The 20,555-nt window shown below is 40.2% G+C and overlaps 1 protein-coding gene across 2 annotated transcripts in view; it reads right to left on the bottom strand.

Annotated features, from left to right (window-relative positions):
- The window catches only part of luzp1 (leucine zipper protein 1), a 56,403-nt gene that overhangs the window by 24,979 nt on the left and 10,869 nt on the right, over nucleotides 1–20,555 (bottom strand). The window contains exon 2 of one of the 2 annotated variants that reach the window (XM_007258927.4): nucleotides 6,105–6,290. The exons of the other annotated variant lie outside the window; for it this stretch is intronic. The gene's annotated coding sequence lies outside the window, so the exon portion shown is untranslated. The remainder of the gene's footprint in view (nucleotides 1–6,104; nucleotides 6,291–20,555) is intronic. 2 annotated transcript variants of the gene reach the window in all.

Genomic DNA, 20,555 nt, shown 5'->3' with positions numbered 1-20,555 from the left:
TCAGGGGTTCAAGAATTTAATTGCAGCACCATTTTGGTTAAAGGGAAAATTCCAAAACTGTGAGTATGATTTCTGCACCATTTAAAGTGGAACAGAACAGTCAGATGCTCCAGAAGGCAAAATCTGGACCAATTAAGGTAGAAGACAACTCCAGAAAACAGTTCCAGGGTATAACTGCTGCACTATTTAACAGGAGAACAGTTAAATTTGCAGGGTTTAAAATCCAATTGCTTTAGAATTTAAGGTGGAACCATAAATTCTGAGGCTCCAGAGTACAACTATTGCACAGTTTAAGATGAAACATAAAATCTTGAGGCTCTGGGGAACAAAATTGCATTACAGGGATATTCAAGCTAAATGCATGATCATTTACACCAGGATCTCAAAATTATGAGGCTTTGGAATGCAACTGCTGCATCTTTTGAGGTGGAATGAAGGTGGAAGTTCTGAGGCGGCAGAATAAAAAAAACTGCTATTGAAAGTGTATTAGAAAATGCAGTGGTTTAAGATTATAACTGTATAGTTTAAGGTGGAATTGGAAATTTTTTATGCCTTCTTTTTGAACATTTTAAGGTAGAACAGAAAACACTGATGCTCCAGAACACAACTTGGAGTGATGAAATTGACTGTTCAGAGATTCCGATGTATAAACAATGCACTATTTAAGGTGGAATGGCAAATTCTGAGGATACAGAACATAACTCCAGGACCATTTAAGGTAGATGGTACAGCAATTCAAACATTTCAGACAGTAACTGCTGCACAATTTAAGGTGGAATGTTAAATTCTGAGGATACAGAGTGCAACGTCTGGACTTTTTAAAGATGGAACAAGCATTAGAATCGTGTAATGTGTAATAACTGCTGTAACTGCTGTAACTATTTAAGGTGGAATGAAGAATCTAGGCCTTTCAGAATGTATTGTCTGCACCATTTAAAGTGGAATGGAAAATTCTGACACCAGACATGTTCTGGCTGACTGACTGCTTTTAGGGTAGAGGGGCTGGGATGAGGGGGATTGATTGATTTTGGCCATATTACTGCTTTAAAAAAGTCCTGAAGAGAAGTTTGCTCCCCTTTACACTCTCTCTACAATCATGCACCATATCATTACTGCCTTACCGCATTCACCCAGCCTCTGGCATCCTGAACATTCTGTCCCCTCACACACACATATACACACATATATATATACACACACACACACACACTTCCTCTGCACTTGACATCAGTCTGGACGTGCGTTCTGAGCGATTTCATTCTTTACGAGGGAGAGAAAGTGGGAGAGAGAGGGAGAGTAAATTGATTCTTGTGCTACTTTTTTGCTTTTTCCAGGAAACTCAAACCCAGACTGTTCAGCTCGCCGTTTCCTCCTCTCTCCATCTTTCAGCCCATTTAGGGAAAGGGCTGCAGAAGTGTTGTGTTTCTGCAGGCCTGTGGTGTGTGTTAGTGAGTGTGTGTGTGGCTACAGACTGTACTGTGTAAACAGGTGTGGGGTAATGATGACGTAGGACTGAAAGGTATCAGCTAAGGTAGCATAACATTTAGAAGAGCTAGTGTGTGTGTGTGTGTGTGTGTCATTATGGCTCTTAATGATTTAATCTGCTACAGTTGATCTCATTGCCAAGATGACACATGACCAACACAAGCAGCAATGCAGTCTAATAACAGAAAGCCTGATGTTTTCAGTCCTCCCTCCATCAATCCTTTCAGTACATCCAACCATCAACTCCTCCAGTCAATATATTCAACACTCCGCCGTCCTTACTCAATCAATTCTTTAATTTCCAAGTTCATTAATGCATCATTCCTCCCACTATCAATGCTTCAATTCTCCTGTCAAATAATGCTTCTTTTCCTCCACCAATCTTTACAGTACTCCATCTATTATTCCTTACACATGCCTCAAGTTATCCATCCATAAGCTCTTCCAATCCATCAGTTCTTTCATTTGTCCACCAATCAATGCTTCCAGCCAATCCAAACCATTCCAATACTTTGTTCTTCAACCATGTGAGTTTACTTTTAGGGAGAATCGAAAAGATTATTTTTCAGAAAAAAAAGTTAAACGTGTGTTATTCCATAGTGTTACTCTGGCAAACTGATTCAACAATCAGGGATGGTTCCCACTAATCAGTGATGACTCTAATCTGACCCTTTTTTTCAGTAACGAGTAATCTAACGCGTTACTATTTCCAATCCAGTAATCAGATTAAAGTTACTTATTTAAGTCACTGTGCGTTACTCTCTCTCTCTCTCCACCACACACACACACCGCTCCCTTACCCATTCCCCCTCCGCTCTTCCCCAATCACACACCCAATCTCGCTCTCTCCCCTGTCTCTCTCTCTCGCGCTCGGCGTGTCTTTAGTTTCCGCCCGTTTTCGTTTTCCGCCAGTTGTCGGGCTCCCAATCTCTTTATAAAGGCGTTTTTTTTTGCGGCCGCGTCCCAATTCACTAGCCAGGGCAGCGGTCTGCCACAAATTTGATTGGCAGAGGAGAGCGTTTGAAGATTTTACACCACACGTGATTGGAAGTTCACTGTGGCGCAAGAAAAGACAAGAAAAGTTCCGGTGCTTTAAATGAACACTGTCAGAATTAAATCCTTCTCAGTAGTTGGGTCCGGTATGGGTCCGTATTGGACAACGTCTGGGTCCGGACCCGGACCGCAGTCCGCATATATGTGATCCCTGGTCTAGACCATATACACGGTTCTGTTTTATAAAACCACTCCTTGCTGCCCTGCAGAGAACAACAAGTTCAATGTTCAGTTTTACAGTGTTAAATATGTCAGGTCAAGAAAGACTTTCTTTATTTTATATATTTTTTATAAAAACAAGTATTTATGTTTAGTAAAATCAAGAAAGACCGTATTTTATTTTTTATAAAAAAATATTTATGTTAAGTTAATTTTCTTATTTTTATAAAAAAAAAAAAACTTATTTTTTTAAGAAAATAGTTCAACTTAACAGAGATAAATTGTTGCTGTTAAAAATGCATTTTCCAGTAAAGGGAGTATTGGCAAAACTGGTTATAATGTTTATGTTAAGGCGGCAGGAGGTGGTGTCTGCAGCTGCTGAAAGTAACTAATAAAGTAACTTGTAAAGTAACTTAGTTACTTTTAAAATCAAGTAATCCATAAAGTAACTAAGTTACTTTTTAAAGGAGTAATCAGTAATCAGTAATCAGTAATCGGATCACTTTTTCAAAGTAACTATACCATCACTGCCACTAATGTATTAAAACCAATGCATGTGTGTGTGTGTGTGTGTAAGGAAGTGCAGTTTGGAGTGTAGTGCAGACCGGAAAGCGCACAAAGGATTCAGAGAGAAAACACACACACACACACACACACACACACACAGACAGACACACACACAGACAGACACACACACAGAAAGACACACACACAGAAAGACACACACACAGAAAGACACACACACAGAAAGACACACACACAGAAAGACACACACACACAAAGAAAGACACACACAAACAGAAAGAAAGACAGAGGAAATGTCCTGTGACTCTCACACATACTCAATCTCTCTCAGTCACAGGACATTGGCTCTCTTGTCTTTCTCACGCAGAAACACACATAGAAACACACACAGACACACACTCACACACGCACAAAGACACACACTCACACACAGTCACACACACAGATAGTGAGCAGGGTAATATTGCACTTACAGTAAAAAAAAAAACTCATCTCTCAGAATCACTCGCTCAGACTCTGTCCTTCATCCTGCACACATACACACACACACACACACACACACACACACACACACATTACTTAGCTGATCATTCCACCCACAGCTCTGAAGAATAAAAATCCTTAAGAGTCATACTACACACACACACTTTTCTGACCGCAGAATTCCCTGCTCCATCTGGGAAACCCTCATTCTGTCCGAGAATGTCTGAATTTCCACAGTATCTTAAGGAACACCAACACACACACACACCCACACACACACAGGACTCTAGTATTACAACAAAAGTAAGCCTTTAGACAGTCTTCCTCTGGTGCTGACAGCAGCAAATCAGAACAGCTCGATCAATCAGAATTCCTGGATTAATTAATTTCCGATATCACAAACAAACACAAGGAATTACGAGATTTGGACAGATTACAAATTTAAAGCAATAACCTAATATTGTGCTTACATGCTAGCTGTGCAGACAGCCAGATTAACGATGCTATTAATTCTGTGCTGGAGAATTGCGACTTTTACTGCCGAAAACTAAGAATTCTGCATCCTAGGATTTTTGTTGTGTGCTGCTCTGAATTCAGAGAGACAGGATCTGCAGGAATGCTGAATAATACAAACTCATTACACACTCCGGAAGAACCGGTTCTTATTGTACTGAGGCCATCAACCTGCAGCATGTACAATATCATATCACACGCCCTATTACCACACGCACACACACATATATATATATACACAAACACACGGCATGAGGACGGGTTGGGTGTGTCCCAATTGTGTACTAATTACTTATACTAAGTTTGTGAGTATGTAGTACACAGTGTAGACAGTTCTTGTAGTATTAGTATGTAGTACACATTTGTGATGCAACTGTTTTTTCTAAATAAACAAGTTGGCTTTTTTTCAGTTTAAATCACTGAATTACCAAAATAAAAAGTAAAAGCTGACTGGTATTCACTTCTGACCTGAAACTACCGTATTTCTTATTTAACACCGTAAACACACAGGCTACAGTCTGATATTCTCACCTCTGAGCGTCGAAAGAGCTAGCACTTAGTGTGGTTAGCGGCTAATGCTAAAGCTGCTCCAGCAGTGCTAGTCGGGGTTAGCAGCAGGCTACAATCTGATATACTCATCTCTGAAAGGTGAAAGACCTAGCGCTTAGCGCGGTCAGCAGCTAATGCTAATCCTGCTCCATCATTGCTAGCCAGGGTTAGCAACAGGCTACAGGCTGATAATACTTACATCTGAACGGCGAAAGGGAAAGCACCTAGTGCGGCTTATTCTAATACTAATCCAGAAACTCCTGTATAATACTGTACTTCAGTGGAGTGGCTTTACTGCTACTTACACCCTGACAGGTAAAATTTATAAATAAGACACACCGGATTATAAGGTGCACTGACAATTATTGAGAAAATTAAAAGATTTCAAGTGTGCCTTATAGTGTGAAAAATATGGTAATTTGAAATCTTTTTGAAAAAAGTATGATTTAGATGTTCTGTGAAACTTCCACTCAGACTAGCAATTTTAATTTCAGATTTAAATTTAAAATCTAGATTTAAGTCCAAAATTTAGTACTGATTTAAGTTCAGAAATTACATTTTATTTCTAAATTGAATTTAACTTTAGATCATATTCTTATCTCAGACTTCAAATTCAGTTCAGAATTCTCAAGTCTGGTGTACTTCATTTCATCCCTCACACCTTTTCATGGGAAACACTGAAGATATGATACTTTGATACAATGTAAAGCAGCTAGTGTACAGTTTGTATAACAGTGTAAATTTGCTGTGCCCTCAAAATAACTCTACACACTGCCATTAATGTCTAAACCACTGGCAATAAAAGAACATAAGTGAGTAAACCCAACTTGGCCAAATTGTGTCCAATTAGCCCAATATCAAGGTCATACAGCAATTTTCCAGATTGCGTTCTACTCAAAACCTGCCTCCCCAGGGTTTATAAAAAAGTCTATTATTTAAGTAGTATTTTTCCCAAAAGCACTTTACTGAAAAATACAAATAAAATGGACATACTTTAAATAAAATGAAAATAAAAATATGAAACAGGTATTTTTTAGGTTTCTGTGTTCAAAGGTTAAAGTCAGGTTTCTGAATTCATTTAAAATGTTTGGGGCAGAAGGTTTTTTCAGTATCTCTTCTTAGTGATGAACTCAAACCTGACCTGAACTGAAAAAAAGAACAGCTGCTAAAATCCTAGCTAGGCACCCGAAAGCCACGCCCCCTGCTGTGATGTCAGCGGCCATAATACCAAATGCCTGACTGTGACCCCAATTCCCAATGCAGTGAAACTGTTTAAGGAAGGAGTTCCCAGACATGACTAGCAATATGTACACACACACACACACACACACACACACCTGACAGTGACGTGAGCAGACAGCAAGAATTCAGTGGCGTGTGTATGATAGCTGGTGAGGTCTGAACCCAGACGAAAGTCTGATTAAAGCAGAGGAACACACTGGTCCTGATGAACGGGAAACACAGCACACTGTCCTCCAACAGAACATCAATTCTGTTCAGTCAAAACTCCACCATCCATCAACCTGCAACACACACACACACACAGATCAATCATCTGTAACGAGGCAGGTGTTGTTAATATGCTGGCCGGTAAGTGGACATACAGTAAACACTGAGTATTTGTGTGTACTGCAGTCAGAACACACTCTTTAATCTTTAAACTCTCTGTCTGTGTGTGTGTGTGTGTGTGTGTGTGTGTGTGTAAAAGAGAGAGCGAGGGGGCGGCAAACTGTTTTTAGTCCTTATAAGGTAAGAGAGAAGCTGTTCTTTTTAAAGCCATCTGGATGGCATGAGAGGAAACACACACACACACATACAAGCACACAAACACAAATACTGCACAAGCCAGATACAGTGAGCCTCGGGCATCCATGACCTTGTCACCGGGTCACCCGTTGTCCTTTCTTGGAAGACGTTTGGTAGGTTCTCAACACTGCATACAGGAAACACCCCACAACATCTGCAGTTTGCTTCACATCAGAGTTTATCCTGCTTTTTTTGGAGTAACTCTATCAACTGTACAAAACCTGCACTTTATAGCTTTTTTCAAGATTTTTGCTGTGGAACATTGCTGTGATAGCTGAGGTGATATTCACCTGTTTGGTCTAGACCAGGGGTGTCCAAACATTTTTTGTTGGGCAGGAGGAGAAATATATTTGAAGTCACGGGCCACTCTGTAATAAAACAAATAATGAAATATACCACTTTAAATAATACTTTTTTCCTGATTACTTTCATTTACACACCATTTTACTTGGCTTACTATCTTTATCTTTGACAGTGTTGTGCAAACTAAGATTTTTCTAATTGATGTTTAATTTCATGATGTCTCTTAATATTAAACTCCTTAATTACGGCAACTTTTAGACTCTTTGGCCCGTTTTTCTGTGCTAGAAATGCGCACTCTCTCCGCTTTTAGACTCTTTGCCCCATTTTTCTGCGCTAGAAATACACACCCTCTCCGCTTTTAGACTCTTTGGCCTGTTTCTCTGTGCTAGAAATGCGCACCCTCTCCGCTTTTAGACTCTTTGGCCCGTTTTTCTGCGCTAGAAATGCGCACCCTCTCCGCTTTTAGACTCTTTGGCCCGTTTCTCTGCGCTAGAAATGCGCACCCTCTCCGCTTTTAGACTCTTTGGCCCGTTTCTGACACCTAGCGTTCAAACTTTGAATCTCACATTATAAAAACCTGCTTGACAACGGTCCAACTTTCATTCTATTTCTAAAATACCTTGCGGGCCGCTCCAAAAAAGGAAACGGGCCGCAAATGGCCCGCGGGCCGTAGTTTGGATACCCCTGGTCTAGACCTTTGATTTTTTTTTTGTGTGTTTTCATGTGTGAAAGGAGCTGCAAACAACATTCTGGATCAAAATAGTCCAACCAAACGCAGTGGACTAAGTGTGACTCAACTAAACCATGGTTCAGTTCGTCTGCAGACTTTCTGAGTTAGAAAACTGACTCCGCAAAATGAGCGCAAAACTCTTGCGCTGGTTACTCCCGTATCTACTGTAACTGTAGATTAGTCTTTATTTATACAGAGAAATGAAAGGAATGAGAGTGGAATGTGTTATTCTTATTATTCTAATTCTTATTCTGCTGCATGACATGCCCGGACTCGAAAAAAGAGAGTCGGATTCTGGCAGGGAGGCAGAATTTGCCACAACACCTGATTTTTACAGATTTGAATACATGCACTGCCAATACATAATGCAATCAATCAATGCCAAGCATATGGAGACACAGCCAAAGTAGGTGATGACACTGTAATAAACACAAGAACCTTGGTCTAGACCAGAGACTGTAAAAAAAAGATGGACGCCGTGTCGCCGTTCCCATTCATTCAATGAAATTGAAGCCAAAATCTTCCGCCATGTTGGCGATCCTGATACCCGAGTCTGCGCAGTAGAGACCAGAGGAGAGAGAAAGACTGTGGAGAGACAGCCTACTCATTTAAATAACCCCGCCCCTGAGGGCTGCCTCGAGGTCACAGGCTGCAGAAGGGAGAGGTGCGGAGCTGACAGTCTGTTATTGGTTCCGCCCATAACCAGCCCTTTTACACCTTTTACACACCTTTTTTGAATAGAGCTGAATAACGTTTTAATAAACAAATTATGTGGGGATATAAAAATTTAACAATATAAGCAGAGGGTTATATTACACTAGCTGCTGCATTTAAATAAAGGAGGTAGAAATATAGTTTATTAGAAAAAACGTGATTGAAATTTGTCTGTTTTGCCATTGAAACCTATGGCGATGGGTGGTTTTACACAGCTTTCTGAAACCGAACAGCAGGGGGCGCCCGACCTGTGGTGGCTTCACTTTTGAGAGACGATGCTCTGTCCAGCTATACACAGACTATGGTCTAGACTTTCCCCAACTTGTCGCAAAAGTATTTGATTGCCAGCAATCATTCCAGAGAACACAGTTCCAACTGCTCAGGAGCTCAAAATCGGGGGACTTTATACCCCTTTAGCCCATGCATGGGAAATTAATAGGAATGGTGCCAATTGATTTATCTTTGTTTATCTGCTCCAGAGAGTACTCGTATTGTAATGACAGGTGACAATGGAATAATATCATCATCGATGCTATTCACATAACCAGTTTTAATATTATGGCTGATGGGTGCAAGAATTCACAGTATTTTTTGTTGAGTTAAGCAGGGCTATCTGTCACCCTGACTGACTCCGGCTTTTGTCTGTCTCAAGGTGAGGTGCAGCCAAAACAGCCGCGCCTGCAGGCAGGACTGACCTATGAATCATGAGAGAATCATTCGACTTTTAATCTGGAAATGTGGTGAGACAACAGGAAAATACACAGCATGTTAATGAGCGTGTGGATCATATAAACATTATAGGCTGTTATAGAGCACCCTATCCAAGTTTTGTACTGTATTACAGCCTGTCAGAAAGAGCATCATTTCTGGATCATATGAACATTACAGGGAATCAAGGCCACTTTATACTTCTGCGTTGAACCTACACCGCAGCATATGTGTCTCTCATACCCTACGCCATAGCCAACGCTGTAGCTCGATGCGCACCTCCCTGGAAATGTAACTACACAACATGGACAGCTGTTGCTGTGATTGGTCCACAAGGCCTTGCATTCCCGCCCACACATTCCCGCCTTTACGGTTTAAACTGCAGAGCGACGCGGAGCCGCTGATACGCGCACACAGAAGTATAAACATGCTCCTATGATCCAGAAACTCATTCTGACAGATTGTAATACATTACAAAAACTGTAGGAGACGCTCTATAACGCGTAATAATGTTGATATAATCCACACTCTTATTCTGACAGATTGTAATACACTACAGGAGGAGTACGGGGTGCTCTATAACGCCCTAAAACGCTCCTTTGATTTAGAAAATCATTCTGACAGATTGTATTACATTATAAAAACTGTAGGAAATGGAGATGCTCTATAATGCTTAATAATGTTGATATGATCCACACTCTTATTCTGAAAGGCTGTAATACCCTACAGGAAGCACAGGGTATGCTCTATAATGCTGTAAAACAAGCATATGATTCACACACTCATTCTGAAAGACTGTAATACACTACAAAAACATAAAAGATGCTCTATTGTGCTATAGATTGTGTTACAGAATGTGGAAACTTATTAACACAAGACCAATATAGAGCATCCCCAACACATTCTGTAGTGTATAGTCTGTTAGACTGAGAGTGTGTATCATTGGAGCATTATAGAGTGCCCCCTATGCTTAATGAAGTGTATTACAGTCTGTCAGAATGAGTTTCTGGATCATATGAACATTACAGAGCATTATAAATCGCCGCATTGTAGAGCGTCTCCTGCCTTTTAGTAGTGTATTACAGTCTATCAGAAAGAGTTTGTTTCATATGAGCATTATACAGCGCTTCCTGCACTTCCTGTAGTGTATTACAGTCTGCACTGAAGCACCACCAGGAGTTCCCTGTCCATTCTGCAGTATGCATACAGATGATTACAGAAATGATAATGGACCAATCATTTTTATTTACTAAGATCAGTACTGGTTCCGATAATACATATCCAATAAACTGAAACATTATCATTATTGTAAAGGAACAATTAATAGTAAAGATGACACAGACAGACTGGTGTTTTCCTCGCAAAAACCCAATCCCACATGACTGTACATTTATTTAGAGATACACAGGAGTTTCCTGCAAGTCTGTGACGCTCATGATTGTGTTGATGTTTATCTGCCGCAGGGCCGGCATCCCTGGAACGTACTTACGCTGACCCGCGACATGTTTATGTGTTACCAGCATCATTTCCCACTCGAGAGGAGGTAAAAACACAATCACCTCCAAGCAGACTGGAACCGCTCCTGCAAAAATGCCAAATATGCCCCCTGAAGATGAAGCCCAACCCTAGCAGCCCTCCAACCCGTAACATTCCTGTGTTCTGAGCCCCACTTAAGAAAACACACACTAAAGGGAGAGGGGGAGGAGAGAGAAAGAGCGCAGGAGAGAGAGAGAGAGAGAGAGAGAGAGAGAGAGAGAGAGAGAGAGAGAGAGAGAGACGTTAAAGACATTAATAACAGGCAAGTTTCCACCCAGCTGACCCAGACATCCCTTTTAAGGGCAAACAGTTCAGATTCCTCTTTTCATTAGCTTCCAAAAATACCTCAGAACAGAGAGAGCAGGAGAAAGAAACAGAGACCCAGAGTGAGAGAGCGCTGATAGGAGTCAGAAACGCCGGCATGTCCGAAAACAGATCCAGGACACGAAAGTAATGTGATGGTGGAATTTACAAGAAATATCTTTAAAATACCCCCTCCCTCCCGTTCCCTCAGGTTCCTCCTGCTGCTCGGTTGTGTGTTAGCCATGTTTAAGAGATTCTGCGGCTGCGAACAAAGCCTCGCTACGACTAGCAACGGAGCAGCTACAAAAACACACAGCAGCAGCACAACTTCAGGATTGCACAATCAGAGCAGCAACACACACAGAGGAAGTGCTTAGATTCTTAGATCCTTAGACTATGGGTGAAGACACAGTTTACACTTTCGATTTTTCACAGCCGAGAGTTCACTTTAGATAACAATGCACGAACTATAAGCTGAAGCAGGACAGTGTTACCCAAAGGCACAGTGAAAGGCTGTCTGTGTCACATCCTCACAAAGAATACTGAAGTAACTGGCAACTTTCTGCCCTAAAGTTAAAAGATCATGTAGGGACACCATGACAGTTTGGGGAAGTGGTGGCTCAGCGTTAAGAGCATTGGGCCACCACTGCTGCCCACCATGCTGGGCACGTGTCCTCACTGATGTGTATCTGTGAAAGCTGGCCCGCTGTAAAGCAGGTTTTTATAATGTGAGATACAAAGTTTGAACGCTAGGTGTCAGAAACGGGCCAAAGAGTCGGAGAGGGTGCGCATTTCTAGCACAGAAAAACGGGGCAAAAGAGTCTAAAAGCGGAGAGGGTGCGCATTTCTAGCGCAGAAAAACGGGGCAAAGAGTCTAAAAGCGGAGAGGGTGCGCATTTCTAGCACAGAAAAACGGGGCAAAAGAGTCTAAAAGCGGAGAGGGTGCGCATTTCTAGCGCAGAAAAACGGGGCAAAAGAGTCTAAAAGCGGAGAGGGTGCGCATTTCTAGCACAGAAAAACGGGGCAAAAGAGTCTAAAAGCGGAGAGGGTGCGCATTTCTAGCGCAGAAAAACGGGGCAAAAGAGTCTAAAAGCGGAGAGGGTGCGCATTTCTAGCGCAGAAAACGGGGCAAAGAGTCTAAAAGCGAAGAGGGTGCGCATTTCTAGCGCAGAAAATCGGGGCAAAAGAGTCTAAAAGCGGAGAGGGTGCGCATTTCTAACGCAGAAAAACGGGGCAAAAGAGTCTAAAAGCGGAGAGGGTGCGCATTTCTAGCACAGAAAAACGGGCCAAAGAGTCTAAAAGCGGAGAGGGCGCGCATTTCTAGCGCAGAAAAACGGGCCAAAGAGTCTAAAAGCGGAGAGGGTGCGCATTTCTAGCACAGAAAAACGGGCCAAAGAGTCTAAAAGCGGAGAGGGTGCGCATTTCTAGCGCAGAAAAACGGGGCAAAAGAGTCTAAAAGCGGAGAGGGTGCGCATTTCTAGCACAGAAAAACGGGCCAAAGAGTCTAAAAGTTGCCGTAATTAAGCAGTTTTATATTAAGAGACATCATGAAATTAAACATCAATTTGAAAAATCTTAGTTTACACAACACTGTCAAAGATAAAGATAATAAGTCAAGTAAAATGGTGTGTTAATGAAATAACCAGGAAAAAAGTATTATTTAAAGTGGTATATTTCATTATTTGTTTTATTACAATGTGGCCCGTGACTTCAAATATATTTCTCCTTCTGGCCCCCCCCCCCCCCCCCAAAAAAAATTGGACACCCCTGGTGCATATAGTAAGGTCTGGTCTACAAGCCACAACTCAACAAAACATAGTCTAATCTGACCCCGTAGTTGCTGGTTTGCTTTTTTATGACTAGACCACCTGTCAAACAACCAAGAACCACACCACTTAGCCCTACCCCTCAGTTTTGCGTGTTCTGTCTTGGGATAGGGTGTCCTGCTTCTTGTTGAGATACAGGGGTAAAGCGAAATGTTGGGGCTACATGGCCTCCAAAGAGAGGTTTCTGAAAAATCACTGGCAACATGGCTGCACAAGGTGACCAAAGAAACCCACAAATTTAGACCAGATGGGGCTTTCGTGTCTATGTCATCAGTCTATGTCCTATCACTTACATTCATATGTGGAGCCATCATGGATGCCGTGGACTAAACTTTTTTCTGTGAAAGCAAAACAGAGTTGCAAGTGTTTGGTGTCAGGAATCATATATTTCTCTCAGCTGTTTGGATGGCTGACAGTTCACAGCAGGTTTAGCTCTAGACTTCGTCTGAGGGAGGGATCTGTACCTACTGTCCATGTCAAGTCTGCAGATAACATTTCAAATAATACATTTTGTTGTTTCTATCGCAGTTAAAAATGAACTAGCTTGTTTATGTTTATGTTTGTTTAGCACTTACGTGTGGTAAACACTCAGCGTATAAATGCCATGGCCAGCAACAGAATTTGAAAGAACTTCAGGAACATGTTTTGTATACCCCAGCTGCCTATTCTAGATTGTAAAAAAAAGTATAATATGTCCCATTTAAACCTTATTCAGCAGCAGCCAAATAAGCAGTTCTGGATTATTGTTCACCGGGTTGTGGGTTCAAAACCCAGGTCCACTAAGCTGCCGTTGCCACTGGGCCCAAATGTCTAAGTATAAGCATAACGTCAATTAAAGTACTTAGAGAATAAACTGAGGCGGCACGCAATAACGAGAGCTTTTTTTGGAAGAAATGAGTGTAAAGTCAAATTTCCAACCAGCGTTCCAGACCGGGCAATAACGTTAGTGCTGATAATGTTCATCCGAGACGGTGCCAAAGCGCCTGTCAGCAGGCTGTTATGTGAGCACCATTAGCTGTAGGAACAGCGTGAGACGAGAAGAGCATGAAGCGAAACGCTCACACATTCCTACACATCTTTCACAGCCCTTGTCACACCTGCAGGGCCAAGAGCTGGCACAACTTCCAGCTGCCAATCAAACACCAACACGCTAACCCTGACTCACGAGCCCACAAACACTGCAGGTATGGGGTCCCTCAGGGCTCCATATTCGGACGCTTTGCGTTTTCACGGGTTACGTGTGAAGAAGAACTCAAAAAGGAAATCTTTTGGAAATAGAAGTAGAAGTAATGTTCCTCGCATTGATAAAGAGACTGAATCTGTTGAGAGTTGAGAATGATGATAGCTCTGTAGCTAAAACAGAGAAGAAGCTCTAATTTAAGGAAACGGAACTGTGGAATAAAAACACATTTTAAAACTGACAAGTTAAAATCCTTTCCTTATGATCAACTGTGACTCCATAAAGATCCCTATAGTAGGACCAGTGTTCTCCAACTTTCTGCAGCCAGGGATCTCGTCCGGTGATGGAGATTTACAGGTAATATTTGGCTTCTGGTTGCAAAAATTCTTTGAGCTACGTAAAATCATGTACAGAATTATGACATCTAGAAGTGCATCTCACATTATGGTAGTAAACAACGTATCGGAAACAAAAACCTCTGGAATAAATCACAAGAAAGTTGCCACCAAACAAAGAACTGCTTGATTTTTTCACTATTAGTGGCATAAGGTCACCCAAAAGCAGTGTGAAAGTCTGGTGGACAAAGCATATCAAAATGCATGAAAATATTAATTTCTAAACTCCTGTTCTAAATGAATATGAGGTCAGAAAGCTCAGCATCTGCAAATAAATGGTCTAAAATAAACAACAATGTACATTTTACTCAAACATAAACCTATTAATAGTAAAATCAGAGAAACTGATAATTTTGAAGTCTTTTTTTTTCTGGTGCTGTATATGATATGTTTTCTGTGTGCTTAAATGTTTACTTATATATGAAATATATAAATCCCTATAGACCCAAAGATGGTTTCACATAGAACCTTTCCAGTAGGGATAGGCAATTTTATATCGTATACAATATATCGTGACACAGAAATATCGTGATATTAAAAAAACAAATCGTGATAATAGAGACGTTCTGTCTTAAAAGTAGTCTATTATTTACTGTGAAGCTTTAGGTTTATTTATTGTATAATTGTTTTATGTTTATTTTTTGCTGCATTATATTATTTGATGCGATATTATTTATTTTGCCACATTATGATTATGCTGTTATACTCTTATACTATATTCCTGAAATTAATTAATTATTTTTCTGTTTTCCTATATCGCCAAGTATATCGGTTTTGCAAAAATTCCCTGAAATATCGTGATATTATTTTAGAGCCATATCGCCCACCCCTATTTTCTATCCAGTGTTTTTCTAAGGACGGATCTTTTCAATCTTGTGTATGAGCAGTTCTGTAGTATTGCCAGTGTAATCAGTGTTCTCTAATCAGACATAGCCCAAAAAGTTTTATGCCCTAGTTAGCCAGAACCTAAAGACAGACAGTTCTTAGTAAAACCACACTGCAAGTCAACAATGTACTCAAAAACATTTTTTTGCATCGTTCTTTTGGATCCTGTCTAAGTTTTTACTTGTCCGCAAAAAACCCTGGACCCCTACACAACCCGACACGGTCCCCATTTGGAAAATCAAGGCTAAGAGAGACAGGAAAATTAGAGGGTAGTAAACATCAAACATTTAATTCTGACTGCTGGACATTCTGTACCGATTCTAGTCATGAGTCACTCAGAATCCAGGATTGCTTCTTGAGGAATTCTGAACAAAGCCGCTCCGAGAGCGCAGATGAGTTTTTTGCAGATGTTCTACATCTGTTGAGTAGATCAGTGGTTCCCAGTGCTAGTCCTTGGGGGGGACTTTTATGTTACGAGTCGTTGTTCTTCACCGCTGACGGAACTCCTCAGCCAAGAGCATAACCAGGTCTGTTAGAACAAGGAAAACGAGCTCTAAACACAATGTACTTTCAGGAAACACTTTCAGCAGGTTTCAACGCCTGTGTCCGAGGGTCGCCCACTAAAGGCTTCCGTCTTTAACTGCCGTTAGCCAGGTTATTAGGTTATTATACACTGCCTGGCCCAAAAAAAAAAGGTCACACTCTAATATTTTGTTTGACCGCCTTTAGCTTTGATTGCGGCTTTACGCGTTCACTGTTGCATTGTTTCAATAATCTTCTGCAATGTCGCAAGATTTATTTCAATCCAGTGTTGCTGGATTCATTTTTCACCAAGATCTTGCAGCAGCATTGATGATGGTAGAGTCTGACCACTGCACAAAGCCTCTCTTCTCCATCCAGCACATCCCAAAGATTCTCAATGAGGTTAAGGTCTGGACTCTGTGGTGAACTCTCTCTCAATCCATGTATGACAATGGAGATCTTATGCTCCCGGAACCCTGAACTCTTTCACAATTCCAGCACCATGAAACCTGACATTGTCGTCTTGGAATATGCCCGTGTTCATCAGGGAAGAAAAAATGTATCCACTGATGGAATAACCTGCTCTATATTCAGTTTATTCAGGTAGTCAGCTGACCTCATTCTTTCAGCACATACTGTTGCTGAACCTAAGCCTGCAGACTTAACTATTTAAAATATTTGTAATATTTTGTAAAGGAAACCGTGTTAAAGTTGTTGGTGTATCTCTTTTCAATGTCTATTGTTTACATTCTCCAGTTGTTTTCTGATAATAAAGTCTGATTTCTTCATATATTGTGTAATTTTGTGGGGCAAAATAAACCCAATAATAATCAAAGCCTTAATTTAAAGTCTTGGTGTTTTATACTATATGTGCAGTACAGTACCTTAAGTCACAACCCTATATTAAAGCCCAGTCATTTAAAAATATACATTGTGATATACATTGAAACCGTCAGAATCTTGCAAAATACCATGTTTTTCTTTTTTTGTCGTACCGCCCAGCACTAAAACACACAATTTTACTGTTTGTCATTTTTAACATAAAAGCAAACAGAATGAAATCAGATGAGCAAAATCTGTAACCTGAACATACTGAACACAGACGTCATTAAATACATACCTAATGATGCAATAAAATAATTATGGAATGATGTCACCACACTTTAATTACGTAAGTAAACTCAAGTGAACGGTGAGCAGAACCTCAGTAAGAACTGCAGACTAACAGGATTAAAGATGTTCTGAAGAGAAAATCCATTTAATCACACACACACACACACACACACACACACACACACACACACACACACACACACACACACACACACCTCTCTTGGTTTTAACGCTGAAGTTGCAAAAGAAAGATGAGTGTGTGTGTGTGTGTCTGTGTGTGTCAGCTATGGAATTCCCCATAGCCATTTAATCCAACAAGCACACACACACAAACATGAATCTAAATGTAATAAATTCCTTCTGCACCAGGTGATTTTACAGCAGCTGCGTCCAGATCTCAATGGAATGTAGATAAAGAGAGACAACAGTGATAAACAGAGAAAACGAATATGAAAAGAGAAAAAGGTCAGATAAGAGAGAGAGAGAGAAATTAATGAATTAAGTTTCTTACATCACTATCTGAGTCAAAACAGCTATTTAAGGCCTGAATGTTATTTAAAACTACACACACACACACACACACATACATACACACACACTTTACATCAAATCCTATTTCCTGGCTCCGTCCACTAACGTCCGACTCCTCACACTTACTATTGCTTGGTTGGACACGCTTCAATGAATCCCATTTATCCCTCAGTGTATATCACAATACTTACATTTAGAGTGTTATTAATATACAGCTCTGGAAAAAAAATAAGAGACCACTTAAAAATTATTATATATTTTTTTTTATCAAATTGAAAACCTCTGGAATATAATCAAGAGGAAGATGGATGATCACAAGCCATCAAACCGCCAAACTGAACTGCTTGAATTTTTGCACCAGGAGTAAAGTAGCATAAAGTTATCCAAAAGCAGTGTGTAAGACTGGTGGAGAAGAACATGATGCCAAGATGCATGAAAACAGTGATTAAAACCAGGATTATTCCACCAAATATTGATTTCTGAACACTTAATGAACTTGTTTTCTTTTTTGTTATTTTAGCCTTTTCTCATTTTTTGCAAATAAATGATATAAATGACAATATTGTTTGGGGGAATTTTGGAAAAATATTGTATGTAGTTTGTAGAATTAAACAACAATGTTCATTTTACTCAAACATAAACATATCAATAGCAAAACCAGAGAAACTGATTCAGAAACTGAAGTGGTCTCTTAATTTATCCAGAGCTGTACATTCACTCTAATGAGAGACTGTAGCTCAGGCTCCTCAGTGTATATTACAATACCTACAGAGAGAGAGAGAGAATAGTCAGGTGTCAGAAAACACTTACCTCACTTCCCTCTCTCTCTCTCTCTCTCTCTCTCTAACACACCTGGCAGGTGAGAGTGAGAGTGTATGGGTGGGGTCGAGTGTCTCTGCTGACACAGTTCAACAATTCTCAATCACCTCCCTCCTCCCCTTTCAAATTCAAATGGCTTTATTGGCATGAATTGTAAACAACAACTGTTGCCAAAGCAAACAATTCAACAAATACAAAAATAATAATCAAATTATGACAAAATTGAAGGATAATAAATAAATTACAATATGTGAGAAAAAAATATATAATAATAATAAGAAATAAATGTACATATAGTTTATGCAATAATATATATATAAAATTATATAAGCAGGGTGGTTTAGTGTAGGGTGGGGCTCTGGTTTCTCAGGGTGTGGCAGTTGTGTACATATTTAGCAGATAATCCAACACTTTCTCTCTCTCTCTCCTAACTCCCTTAAATCTCTCTCTCTCTCTTCTCTCTCTCTTCTCTCTCTCTCTTCTCTCTTCTCTCTCTCCAAAGAGCATTTATTTGCAGAAAATTAGAAATGGTTTATAGTTCATATTTATAAAGTTCAGAAATCAATATTTGGTGGAATAACTCTGGTGGTTTTTAATCACAGTTTTCATGCATCTTGGTATCATGTTCTCCTCCACCGGTCTTACACACTGCTTTTGGATAAAAGATTTAAGCAGTTCAGCTTGGTTTGATGGCTTGTGATCATCCATCTTCCTCTTGATTATATTCCAGAGGTTTTCATTTTGGTAAAATCAAAGAAATTCATCATTTTTGAGTGCTCTCTTCTTTTTTTCCAGAGCTGTGTAAATATATGTTGGGGAATATTTATGGATTGAGCTACCAATGGAATGAGGGATAATGAGTCAATCAGTGTGTGTGTGTGTGTGTGTGTGTGAGATTGTGAGTGAGATTGTGAGTGGTGTCTCAGGTGAGCGTGCTGGAGCCTGTTCAGGTGCGTCACTGCAGCTGCAGCCTACAAACACCAACACCCCTACACCTCTCTATCAGAACAAAAAACAAGCCCTCAGTCTCCACACAACACACACACACACACACACACACACACACATACACACACAGACACGGGGGGGTGGGGACCACAGGGAATTTCACAATACGTTTTTATCAGAACAGGTTATTGTTATAAAACAAATCTCTATGATAATTCACATCTGTGTTACTGAAAAGGATAAAATACTCCTAAATAAGCAAATACCAGGAATTATGGATTTATTGTTGTCAGACTCACATAAACTGACAACCAATATTCTTTACTATTCACCACCATGTGAAATAATGAAGCACGGAGGTGAGGCTAAGGAAGTTTAGAGACCTCATGATTAAATAAAAATATAACTATTTGACATCGAATATTGTAATGTATCGCAAACAAAAACTACAATATATTGCAACACATACAGGGCTTAACTGTTTCCAATTCTAAAAAAAAAAAATCAGGCAATTTCACTGAAACAACTAAAGCTCACAAGCTCTTTAGAAAAAAGTCCAATTGTTTGTCGGTGGGTGTATCTACAGCAAAAGGCCCGCCCCCAGCACACCCACAATACTCTGATTGGCTGCAAACATTATCTATGTCACTATCATAAAATGAAAAGACTCTCATAAGACTGTGGTAGATTATTTATTCTATAGGTATATAGGTCTATACGAAGACTGTAGTCACAATGGTTTCAACAGTATTCCTCTCAAAACAACAAACAATTTCTGCCCAAACTGTCGATGTAAGAGTTCTGGTCTGACAGACAGATGGAGCGCAGTCGTAGTCTAACTCCATCAGCGGGGATTCCCCAGAGGACAAAACACTCGGCCACATTAAGGAGCGCTTTTCCTGTTTAAAAATCCCAAAGTCTGGGTGCTCTCTCTCTCTCACACACACACCATCTGAAAGCTGTAGTTCTGTTGACAGACTAAACTAGTGCAAAAAATGGCTTTTTAAAAGTCTCATTTCATCTTCTTTTAATTCATTTTCAAATGTCTAGTTGTAGTCTCTAGTATGAATGAATGCCATGTGAGCCATTTTTTGTAAAAAAAAAAAAAAAAAAAAAAAGTGCTCTGGTGTTTCTATTTAGCCCTGCTTTAGATCACCGAATTAGCGATCTCTGAAGAAAGACAGGTTTTGGGCTCTTGCTCATGAATATTTAATACATGCAAATAGATCACCCTTGATTGGTCAACAGCAATTCAGCAGAGAATGTCTACCTGCCTTTCCCACCAAATCGCCCCCCAACCAGAGTCAAATTTAGAGCTTTAAAACTCAAAGGACAAAATATTTTCAGAGATACAGCCTTAGTTGTAAATATAAAGCTGCCCACCGCAATGCCGGTCTCTTACAGCAGAGGGCAGTTATCCATAAGGCCACAGGGACAGCGGCATTGCGAATAATCTTAGATAATGTGGA

The sequence above is a fragment of the Astyanax mexicanus genome, chromosome 14 (assembly GCF_023375975.1).
Source record: "Astyanax mexicanus isolate ESR-SI-001 chromosome 14, AstMex3_surface, whole genome shotgun sequence".
NCBI lineage: Eukaryota > Metazoa > Chordata > Actinopteri > Characiformes > Acestrorhamphidae > Astyanax > Astyanax mexicanus.
Note: the sequence above shows the minus strand (reverse complement) of the source record. Positions and strands in the feature narration are given on the sequence as shown.